Source organism: Pyrgilauda ruficollis, unplaced genomic scaffold (assembly GCF_017590135.1).
Source record: "Pyrgilauda ruficollis isolate IOZ18807 unplaced genomic scaffold, ASM1759013v1 scaffold85, whole genome shotgun sequence".
Taxonomy (NCBI): Eukaryota; Metazoa; Chordata; class Aves; order Passeriformes; family Passeridae; genus Pyrgilauda; species Pyrgilauda ruficollis.
Genome location: NW_024530488.1, coordinates 2,497,668 through 2,509,679, shown reverse-complemented (window position 1 = coordinate 2,509,679; position 12,012 = coordinate 2,497,668).

Here is a 12,012-nt window from a genome sequence, read left to right as displayed (position 1 = left end):
CTTCAGTGAACCTGGCTGGAGCTGTTGCACCAGCACTCAAACCAACCCCACAGCCTGTAAGTGGATTGTTTTTGAGGGGTAGATTGCCAAGGCTGTTGAGGTGACAGTTTCATGCTGTGTTTTCTGTCTTGGTTACCACTTTGTGTCAGAAGACAGCAGTACAGATCCTGTCTGGTTCTGTCAGCCCTTGGCTGGTTGCTTCATGGAATCAGTGGCCTTGTGCATAACATGGGTAGCAGTGGTGCAAGTAGTCCCAGGAAGTGGGAAGTGGTTTGTGTAATTATCCTGTGCTCACAGAAAGATGACACTTAACAAGCTGAAGTCACCTGCTGGTGGTTAATGAGGCAGGCCTGGAGCAGAGCCAAGACCAGGAAAAGTGTAAGTGGTGGGAGGGCCTTTGCTGATTTACCATGAAGAGCTCCTCTAGTGCTGTCCTCTTAGCTGGCATTATCTAGGAAAGGTCTGGAAAGGCTGTCAGTGCTATGGATCTGCAAGTCTGGCCTGTCCTTTGAGGATAAGCAAATTCTGCTGTATACTTAATCATTAAGGGCACTGCATCTCCTCAGAGAATTTTTGTAAACCATTGAAATTCTGCTCCAAACTGGATCCTAAGAAGGGTAGAGCTTGTTCTTTGTCCTGCCACTTCAGGGGAAATTCACCATCATCTGATTTGTTAGCAAAAAATATTGCTGCTGAAGGAATTGCATGGTTCAAATAAACATTCAGTGTGTTCAGAGCATAGATTACACTATTCTGGGCCTGATTAATGATCTGTGCAGGTTTCAATACAGTGATGGCATCAAATTGTGTATTTGGTGTGATGAAAACTTTGCTCCCACTGGACTTTCATGCAAACTAGAGTTTGTCATCGAGGGTCATAGGGACTACAGGCTTTGCCGGGAAGGCTGAAGCACAGCCTGCAGCAAGTGTTGGCATTACGTGCTTAGATATTCAGTGCAGAAAATGAGCTGTTGCTTCAAGGTGGGACCTGATTACCAGGGCTTTTTTCAGAGGCTAAAGGGTTTGTCTAATCTCCTTCAGTTGATGACTCACTGGGAAAGAAGGAGTAGTGATAGATTTGAAAAGGAAGCAGAATGAAAGGTTTGGCAAAGACACAAAACATCTGCTCCCAGCTGTGTTGCTGCTGCTCTGGGTTACCTGGGGTCACTCACATGTCATGCTGCAACTGTTCTCTTTGTCTCTTCGTCATCCTGTCAGTGTAAAGACATCAGCTTTTTCAATCAGCAATTGCAGCACCAATATCCAGTCTCATCTGTCATCTCACCTGGGACTTCTAGGTTCTACTTGAAACCAGTAATTTGCAGGTACATTCAGCTTAAAAAATGACAGCCTAGTAAGAGCATAGGACACCCTGGCACATTCCTTGATTATTCTACTCTAACAAGAGAGAGAAATGAGATTTCTGATAGCATTTCTCAAATACTTACCCTTGTTCTTTCTAACCCAACTTCCGTTGTTTACTTTTTTTTTTCTTTCCCTACATACTTGTTTCGTCTTGCAGTCAAAACAAACATTGCTTCTGATGGCACTTGAGATCTCACAGGCTCATGTGACTGAAAGCATTTCTTGTGCAGATTTCTTGTGCAGCGATCACTCTGGGTTATTTACAAAGGAACAGCCAGAAATTAAGTGGACTGGGACTCTTAATGGAAGCTGTTTGTTAAATACCACTTGTGTGCTGAGCTTAGTCAGAGATTAGATGCAGGTTAAGGGAAGTGTTCTCTGAAGAAATAGAAAAACATTGGAGAGCTGAGAACTGGCTTATGGACACCGAGTACCACATTGCTGATCTTTTCCAGCTCTCCATTTATGCATGAAGAAGATATGCCCAGGACTCTCTGGGTGAAAAGACTGCACTTAATTATGTTGAGTTGCGTGAGTCTACAAACATAGCAGGATCATGTACTTGAAAGCTTGCCTGAATTTTCTAACTGTATCAGCTGGTCTGAGGAAGGATGCATCCTCTTCTCATGGCTCCTTAAGCAGCTGAGGAATCTGGTAATTAGGCTACTGTTAAATCACAGTGTGCTTTATGAAAATTCCCACAGGGACTCAAGTACTTGCCTATTTCATGTGGATAAATTAAAATGATGGGCTCATTGCAACCACTGGTGCTTCTGCAGAACTTCTCAGGAGTAAATCTCAGCAAAGTTTTAAGGAGGTCAGACTTGCCAGGAAATGGGGAGGGAGAGCAGCCAAACAAGAGGCCAGTGGCCGAGTTAGTGTGGAAGCCCAGCTCTCCTCTGTGTGAGTGACCCTGTGTTGCTCTGACACACAAACATCAGCTTCCTCTCACAATGACCTGGGGATCTGGGAGCAGCCCAGGCTCCTGGTGATAGCATGGGAACTTCACTCAGTCTGCAGCCACTGCCCATGCCTTGGGACTCATTACCCTTTGGGAATAATTCCCTTGGAATCAGAGTTCCCTATGCAGGATGAGCCTTGTGGTGGTCACCAGGGGTTTAGGAGATTTTCTGCTTCTGTTCTTTGGTCTTTGGTTTAACACCAGAGTGATTTACTTTTGCTTCACTTGCTATAAAACTCTGAGGTGTTAACTCTGAGGTTTTAAAAGGAGTTAATTGTGACTTGGAAATGCCCCTGACAAGTCTGTGACAGCATCCCCAAAACTCACAGCAAACAGAGCTGAACCCTGCAGTGCCCTGCTGAATTTTCTGGCCTGAGCTGTGCTCTAGGATTATGAATGTCTTAACAAGCTGGAAGCATCAGGGCATTGTTGTTGATGTTGTTGACATCTGGTTGTTGATGTGTGCCAGTAGAGTGTCTGTCTGATAACAGCAGTCACTTCTTGAGGCCTTGTTAAGTCAGTGAAGACTCTGGGATGCACCAGAGGTCAAACCATGCTTTTTAGTTTGGATACTGGAGTCTCCCTCCCATGTCAGGAAAGCTTCATACTACTCTGATCAGAACTTTTTAACAGCTTTTGGTTTAGAAGTCTGATCATCTTTCTTAACTGAAGCCCATGTGGACAGGCTGTAGACACCACATACAGGTTCATCCCTACCTCAGTTTCTTGTGCTGAAGGCAATGGATTGGAGATGGAACTTGCAGCAATGGAAACATCTGAAAGCAGTTTAGGTTAAGACTTACCAAGAATTATGTGAATTAATTATAAATTAGGTTTAGGGACAAGGAATGTGTTTCCACATGGATGGTTCAGTTGGAAACACAAATTCTTTTTTGTGGTGCACTCAACTGTGGTTGTTGGAGTGGTTTTCTATTTGCAGTCACCAGATCCTCTATGATTATGCTGTGCTGTGCTGGGTTTTATATCCATCAGTGTGTAGGTAAGGTGTTAAATTGCCAGCCATGGAGCTGGGGACCACCAGTCATTTACTGCTGTGTGTTTGTGCCATTTGTCCCACTAGCCTGAAACCATTTTGTTTTCCTTCTGTCTTCCCTGGCTCTTTCTACTAAGCCCAGGAACTTAGACTTTCCTCTGAGTCACAAAGACCTGCCCTCATCCTTCTGAACCAGGTACCCTTCCTTTTTTCTGCCCACCATCTGCAACCTCTGCTTGGTTTGGGTAATTTCAGAGATCCACCTGCCTTCTCAAAAGTCAGAAATTTTCCATGCTGTTGTTCCCCTCGATGTTCCTGCTCCCACAGGCCTGCTTCTAGAGGAATAGTTTGCAGGGCTGCTCAGGCAGCACCTGATAAGTAATAGCTGCAGGAATATGGCTGTGCAAGGCTTTCCTCAACAGATTTGTTACTGTAGGTTATTTAAACGTAGCTCTGCTGGGTCACTGAATTCTTTCAGCCCAGAGCAGTAGCTGGCAGAACTCTAAATGGATATGGCTGTCAAATTTGCATGTGGTCCTCAAAAACTGCTTTATCAACTACGTGGTATTTGAATTCTCCTCAGTTCAGGAGAAGATACAGCTGCTTAGGGGTTTTTACTACAGTTTTACCAATAGCATAAAAATAACAAGAATGCAATGACTGATAAACCTCCAAAGTGAGGAAGAGGCTGGTTTTTATTTATGTTTTATGTTTAATTTTGTTTACTAGAGCATGCTGTGTTATTAAAATTTGACCTGGATGAAATGTTTTTCCTTTTCCATGCAATCTTTCAACTTTAAAATTAAATTTTTTTTTCTCCTTGCCAATACAGATCAAAATAGCATGTCTTTGATATAACATAAAGTCTTGGTTGTTTGATAGCTTTGGGCTTTTTTCTACTGCTTCCTTTATTAAAAATTGCAGTAAAATGGTTTTAGTTTCTAAATCCAATTCTCAAAACACACCCTTTTAAAGAAGAGTGACATTTTGACAATTCTGGACCGGTTTTCACAATGCCCCCACCTTATAAATGTTTTTTCAAGTATCAGCATTTTCTAACAGCCACAGAATGGTTTTGTTGAACAGCTGCTGTTCTGCTGTGTGGTCACTTCGTATCAGTGTGTGACCCCATTTTCTCTGTCACAGTGTGACTCAGCATCTGTAGTGCCTGTCACCAGTGCAGCCTTGGCTGCTGTAGGCTCAGGTATCGATGCAGGGTGACCCCAACGTAGCGAATCAAGAGTCTTGACTCCATGATTCAGAAGGTTGAACAAATGCTCTATAAAGCTCTACTATATTACATTATACTAGAGAAAAACCCATGAACCCTTACAGACAGTCACAACACAGCTTTGACCCAATTGGTCAATCAGTCTAAACAACTAGCAGCAGAATCTAATTAACAAATCCCTTTTGGTAAACAATCTCTATAACACATTGCACATGTGCCAAACAACAAGAACAACAAGTAGAGGTAAGAATTGTTTTCTTCTCTGAGCTTTCTCACTAGCTTCCCCAAGAAAAATCCTGGGAGAGAGAATTATGTCTCTCTCTGTTTAAAAAGTATGTAAATACCACATTCAGGGCTCCTGTGTGGGTGACACCTGGCAAGAAAAACCTTATTTTAGCTCCAGTGAGCAGCAGGGTTCCTGTTTTGCTTTGCTATTCACTGTACCGTTCTATATTTTCATTTTACAAAGTTAGCACCAATTTACAAACGTACAGCCTCAGCAGTCTATGTGTTCAGTATGTGGATTGTAAAATATATCTGATTTATAGCCCCAACCTGGTGTCAGAAATGTAGAGAAACTGTCTATTGGATTTTCAAGAGCAAAAGTGGTCCTTTAAGCTCCGGGTTAATTTGTCTCCTTCTGTGCACTGTGCAAGGCTGATTCTGCTGATGCCAACGCTTGTGTTACATCATCTCTATTACTGCTCTTGCAAAGCAATTTTCCAGGCTCACAAGAGACAGTTGAGGCATTATTTCCAAAGCATTCTGCCTCTTGCTATGCCTTCACCACCGTTTTCTTGAAAGGAGTTCCCTGCAGATGCTGAGTGGGAAGAAATCTCTGCTGACACCCTGCCCCACAACCCAGCACGGGCAGAACGGGATGAGAAGAGCACCAAGGTCAGGCAAAAAGGGATGAGAAGAGCACCAAGGTCGGGCAAAAAGGGGACTTTCCTTAGGGACACTGGGCCAGGAGAGGTGTTCAGTGGCCTGCCAAAGATACCAGTGCCAAACTCAGAGTTTTTGTTGGTTTTCATAAAGGAAAGGTTTCCCTTTCCCTCAGTGTTACTGAGTGATGCTGTTGGCACACTAAGCAATAACTGCAGAGTTAAATGAACAGCCCCACACATCTTTTCATGCGATAAAGAACCCTGCTAGTGTCACCTCTGGGCACTGGGCTTTGGCTACCAATGGGCCTGGCTTTCTCCTCCAAAATAGAAAGAGCACAGAATCTTTGTGTCCAGGAGGCTGAGGCCTGCTCACCTGGCTTGTGGCAGAATTACAAAGCCCAGTGAATAAAATTGCAGTGCTGCCCCTCAATACCCAGCAGCTGCATGAAGACACCCCTTAATGTAACCCTTGGGGGTCTGGCATCAGCCTTCACATCCCTGTGGGAGCAGCTACAGAGATCAGGAGACCTTTTTACTCCATCCTGTTCTATTAAAGGGCTGCCCTTTTCTTCCCAGTGTCTCCTGTCCTGCGATGTCAAAGTAACCAGAAGGAGGAAAAATGCCATTTTGTGTTTCATTGTGTCTGCAGCCTGCAACATCCATTCAAACCAAGCACTTTCTGAAAGCTATACTGGATGACTTGTTATCAGGAGGAGGCTTGTGATCAAGGGAGGAAATTGTATTTTGATAGTAAATAAAAGTAGTAAAAGTTTCAGAATTCTTGATTTCTGTCCCCTTCCGTCTCAGTAAATTCCACTTTGGTTTTCAGAGCAGCACCTTCTCATCTTAGTGCTCTTTGTGTCCTCCTTTCTCTTCTGCCTTTCTTTGCCTGCTCTGTTTCTTTCACAATCTGTCTTTACCCATGGCAGCTCCAACCAAAAAACCTCCCCTGACTTTTTTTCCCAATCCATGTGCTAAAACAGCCCTGGATTAAGGTATGAAGGCTGGCAGTGAAATGTCATTGTAAGATCTTGCTCCTCTTGGGTTTCAGCCCTTTCAGAGCTTTGCCTTAGAGGGCAGGAACATCTTTTCCTTGCTGGAAACTGGAATTCCAGACCAGATTGCAATGTGTGCTGTTTTTGCTGTGCCTCCCAGGGGAGCTGTGCAGGTGACAAGCAGGACCATGAGAACCTCATGAGCTTCAACAAGGCCAAGTGCCAAGTTCTGGGTCAGGGCAATTCCTGAGCCCTGGATTTGTCCTTGCTTTTGCCATTTTCTCAAAAGGAAAGTTTGCTGCTGATGCTGAGTGGGAAGAAATTTCAGCAGCTCCCACCACTCCCGATGGGGAGCTCCTGGTGGGCAGCTGAGGGTGATCCATCCTCTGCTGTGTCAAGGGGCTGGTCTGAAGGAGGGGACTTTCTCAAGCCTTGAAGGCAGCAGGTGCTCAGTCATGGGGTTGGTCCTGGCTGCTCTAAGTGAGGTCTGCAGTGGGTCTGACACCTAGGAGGAGGCATCTCAGCCCTGCTGAGGAAATTGCAGCGTAGGCTTTGCCCTCCAACGTCAAAAGCAACGTCAAAATGAGATCAAAGCTTTGGATCTTCCTGCTTTTAGTCACGGGACAGATCCCAGACTGTGTCCCGGTCCGTGTATCCTGGGGGCTGGCTGGAAGCAGCGGAGATGCTGGCGGGGAGGGAGGAGGGATGGCAGCTGTGGGTGCTGGCACTGGTGCAAGCTGCCTGCTGACGCTTGCAGGCTGGCAGGAGGATGTGCTTGATCAGCTCTGTGGGTAGAGAAAATGTCCTGGATCAGCTCGTGCTGGCAAGAGATGAAGTGAGAAAAATACTGAGACTCAAGTGGTGGAAGTGAGTCCTTCCCTGGTTTTCCATGCAGAGCATTCCACAGTCCCCCTCCTCACAAGGTGCATACCACATTTTTCTTTTGAACATCACTAAACTGATCCTCTCCATACAGAAATTATCTTTTTCCTTCTCATAGTGGGAGTTATTTAGGCTTTTAACTTGTGAGTGGCTGGTGTTATTCTTTATTCCCATTATCTCCCTTGAAGTTCAAATTTGTATTTCCTTGGGCTGGGAGGTGAGGAAAACCTTGGCTCTGGGGTGACACCTCCCACCCAGCCAGATTTAACCTCTGGTGCTGCCCTCAGAATTAGTCTGGAGTGGGTTGTACCTCTCCTTTTCTCCCAGCAGAAAGTTCCCACTGTGCTTCTGCTGGAATCACTTGGTCCTTGGAGTTCTGGCCTGGAATAGTGCTGGGCATGGGAGAGTGAGCAAAGCAGCAGCTGAAATGAGTGTGTTGATGGGTTTGATTTCTGTTGTTCCTGTACATTATATCACCAGTGACTTTCAGAGCACATTTTCAAGTCTGCTGGGAAGCTTACCTGCAGGATAGCATGGCAGTGTTAATAAAGGAGCAGGCAGGAAAAAAACATGTTCAGATTCTTGCAGATCAAACTGGAAATGAAGCAGCTAGGGAGAGAGGAAACAGTGATTTCACTACAGTAGAGACAGATGTCAGGCTTGGCTGGGTGATTGCTGATGGGCAGGAATGGAGTGCATCAGGGTCAGAACATTCCTTCCCATGTCTCCTCAAGTTTCCATGGCCCAGCTGGTGCAGGGTGCATATTTGCATTGTGAAGTGCCAGTAAACCAGGCTAGAGAGGAGCCAGGCTTCTCCTAGCTGACTTAAATAACATAAAACTACTGTCCTTTAGTGGGAGACACTAAAAATCCCAGAGACAGTGCTCAAGACCCTTTCATGTGATGAGAAATTAATTCCATTTCAAATTCAACACCATATAGCCAATAGTGAGCTTAATTTATGCTTCAATTTCTAACATTAATCTTTAATTTAGCCCAGTGCCTCTTCATCTAGCTGAGAGCTCAGCTTTTGATTAAAGGTGCTGTTCTTCAAGGGCTGTAGCCCCTCACACTCTACAGTCACACAGCAGATGGTTACCCAGGGGAGCAGAGACAGACCTGTCTGCTCAGATTGCTCAGTCTGTTCAAAAATGACAGCTTGTGGATTGGAAACTGGATGTTCTATTAGTTTTGGAGCTGGGCTCTTAAACAGTGTGAGAGTCCTTCCTTTTTAACTGAGGATAATTCCGTTTGAACTGGACAAGGATTTTGCACGTTCAAATACAGCTTTTCACTCTTCCCTTCCAGCTTTCCTGTTTTGGTGTCACATGTGTTACAGCTGCTCATGTGCTCCCCTGTGTTCTGATGGACAGAAGCAATTTCAGGGGAGATCTGAGGCCCCAGAGCACACAGGGTGTAAGGCAGAGAACTGCCCATGTCCCAGGCTCCAAACTTCTTCCATCTGTTTCACTGTCTCTCACTTACCTTGTTGCCAGGTGCTTTGGTTTTAACACCACAGAACTCCTGCATAAACTCTTTCTTGGACCACCTCTTTATACCTGATCTCACTTTGTCAGCTGTGGAATATGTCTCCTTTTCATTATTTACCTCCTTTGCCCAAATGGGATCAGAAAAATTAGGGTTAGGTGGGACCCTAAAAATCACTCAGTTCCAACCTTGCTGCCGTGGGCTGGGAACTTCACACTTGACCAAGGTGGTCAGAGCCCCATCCAGCCTGGCCTTGAACACTTCCAGGAACAGGAAATGCACCTCTCTGAGCAAACCTCTCTGGCATCATCCCTCTGGAGGGTGACAGTGTGCATTCCAGGACTCATGGAGTAACAGGAAACCTGGGGAAACTCATAGGAAAGCAGGAACACAGTCCCAGGACATCTGTGATGTCCTGCAGCCTTTTGCTCCATGTTTGTACAGCATCTGGGGAAGTAGCATTGTATCTGAATTGCCATGCAAATCCATGGGATTAGTCATGGGAGCAGGGAGGTCTAACTCTGTAATTCAGAGTGATGCTAAAGAGAGCTTCTTAGAGAGGTTGTTTCATAGTGGTCTCTGAGGTCTTCTTCTCTTCTGGTCTCACCTGTGAGAGTGTGGCTGACAAACTGTAACCAGATGTTACAGACCTGAGCAGAAATTCCTGTCTGGGGAATAAACAAGCAGTGTTTTACACTTTGCTGTAGGAAATTCAGGGACCAGCTAAGGCTGTGTTTTAAACCCCCTCCATAAACAGACTCCAGCTGTGGCAGTCCTGGGATCTGAACCCTCTTGCTTCAAGCTGCTGTGCCAAATTAGAAACAGGCTTTTTCCTGGGCAGGCTTTGTCCTGAGATGGTCTCTTGGTTTGTGAGAGTGTTCTGACTTGGCAAAAACCCAGTTGTTTAAAATATTCATCCAGCTGCACAGGCCCATGGTGTGATGAGTGACCACAGGAGCCACCAGTGGCCTCTGCAGAGTCACAGCCAGTGCTGGTGTCAGGGCTCTCAGCTCCTGCCCAGGCCATTTATGACCTCCTCATCACCCCTCACCTGTTACAGCTGAGAGATGGAGATGCAGCTTCTTCTAGGAGATAAAAGACAAAAGGAAGTAAAATCCATCAGCAGCCTGGAAATGCCTTGCAGTGTTTGCATTGCAGTCTTCTGTGTGCAAGGCTAGAATAGGACATGTCTGTGCCCAGCTTAATAGGGGCAGAGTCCTCCAGTGACCTTCCTGGACTGTAAACCTCAGACTGGATCATGGTGTCTGTTCACAGGTATAGAATCAAATGTTTGGGCCAAAAGGCTTGCTGCCAATTTGCTGTGCAGGCCATTTGATTAAATCTCAGTATATGACTTTCCCTTTGATGGAAAAGAAAGGCCATCCCTTACAGCAACCCCCCGTGTAGTGTATTTATGACAGCACAAGTTAGGCAGATGAATAACAGTATTTGGAGGAAATTTCTGTAAGCTGCTTAGTGGTTACAATAGGCAGTGCTGAATTACAAGTGTCATTTGTCCAAGTGGAGTCACTGCTGTGTCCCCTTTTACCTCATACACAGCACCACAGACACTGTGCCTGGATGGCAGGTAATGATGCCACTTCTCTTATTTAGGGATGATTATCTGCAACTTTCACTTGTCCTTTCATGTCAGTCCCAGGTGAGAGCACTGAGTTTTCCAGGCTTATCAGTGGATTAAAGCTGGCAAGAAAGTAAAAAAACCCCAATAATTTCTTCTTAGCTAGCTTATGATAGATAAAGGAATTCTGAAGTATTTCTATTTCTCCCCAAATAGGGAACATCAGATAGACTGTTTCCTGCCTTTCCTCTGAGAAGAATATGGCGTGGGAGGTCTCAGAAGTATTAAATTATTTTTACTTAATCAGGAAGACAAGAGTCTTGGAGCCTTAACAGAGACATATTTTCCTCTCAACGCTTCTCAAACATTTGAGCTGCATTGGTTTAATGATACAGGAATTTTAAAGGGGCTGAATAAATCACTACTTTTGCTTTTCATCAAGTGATATGCTGGTGATAAAGCTTCTGTTTGAGACCTGGTAGACCTTTCAGGAAAAAAAACCCAGCATTAAAACCAGACCGGATTCACTGTGTTTAAAACCCAGCAGTGGAAAAACATGCCTCAATTACATAAATGTTACTGTTCAGCACAAGAATGTCAAATGTGCATGAGGTTCTTGGAGACCTTGGTTATATTCAGTAAATATATTCAGTTACTAGTGGTAACTTGGAAGACACTTAGGAGCAGGGAAGAGAAGGAGGGATCACTGAACAGAAAGCTGACAAGGGCTGCAGCTGTGGAAGCATGGCTTGGCTGGCTGGAGCTGCAGCATGAAGGCTCTGGTAGGTCACAGCACAGTTTGTTCTTTCTGATTTACGAGTCCCACACTTTGAGCATGTCCTGGCTTTGCTGTGGACATGGCTTCCAGTGCCCAGGAGTGTGTGCATATCTTATCAGGGACCAGTCTATCACGAGTGTCAGTCATGGGGCAGCAACTCTGTGCACGCACTGCTGCACTCCCACCTGCTCAAAAAGGCTTTTGCTTTGCAAAATGCAGAGCCAGGGCTGTGTCACTGCCTTCCAAACGGGACCCTAAAGAGAGCAATCAGCAGCTAGAAAGCACACAAGAGGTTCTCACTGCTGTGTGCAGTGGGTCAAGCTTGTGGTGCATTGCCAGGTGAACACTGCACCCTGTATTTCCAGCACAGCTCAGCTCAGGTGCTGTTAAGCCAGGGAGAAGGAAAATAAATAAAGCAACATGCTTGCATGTACTGCTAATACATCACATCCTGTTTATTGCACAGAACTCCTCCCACCCTATTAATAAAATGTCCCTAAGGTTTCAAAGTGGAAAACTCAGCAGCTGCTGATGCAAAATGACAAGAGCAGAGTGATGGTGCTTTATACCATGCACAGATCAAGACTGAAAGCTTTATTTACATGCTGCAAAGCTGTTTGCACAAGGCCTTACCCACTTTGGTGCATGAGAAATCCGGTGATGAAACAATTCAGTTGTGTTACAAAATTAAAAAGCCTTCTAAAGACTTTAGGCATTAAGTGCTCTTTGTGTGCTGCTGTATTACATTCATAAAATACCCAAGCCTGGCTCTAATGGGCTGTAAATGAACTCTTGGTGAAAAATATATCAAAATAAAACTACAGGCAGCCTGGGAAAATGCCTTCCAGGTTC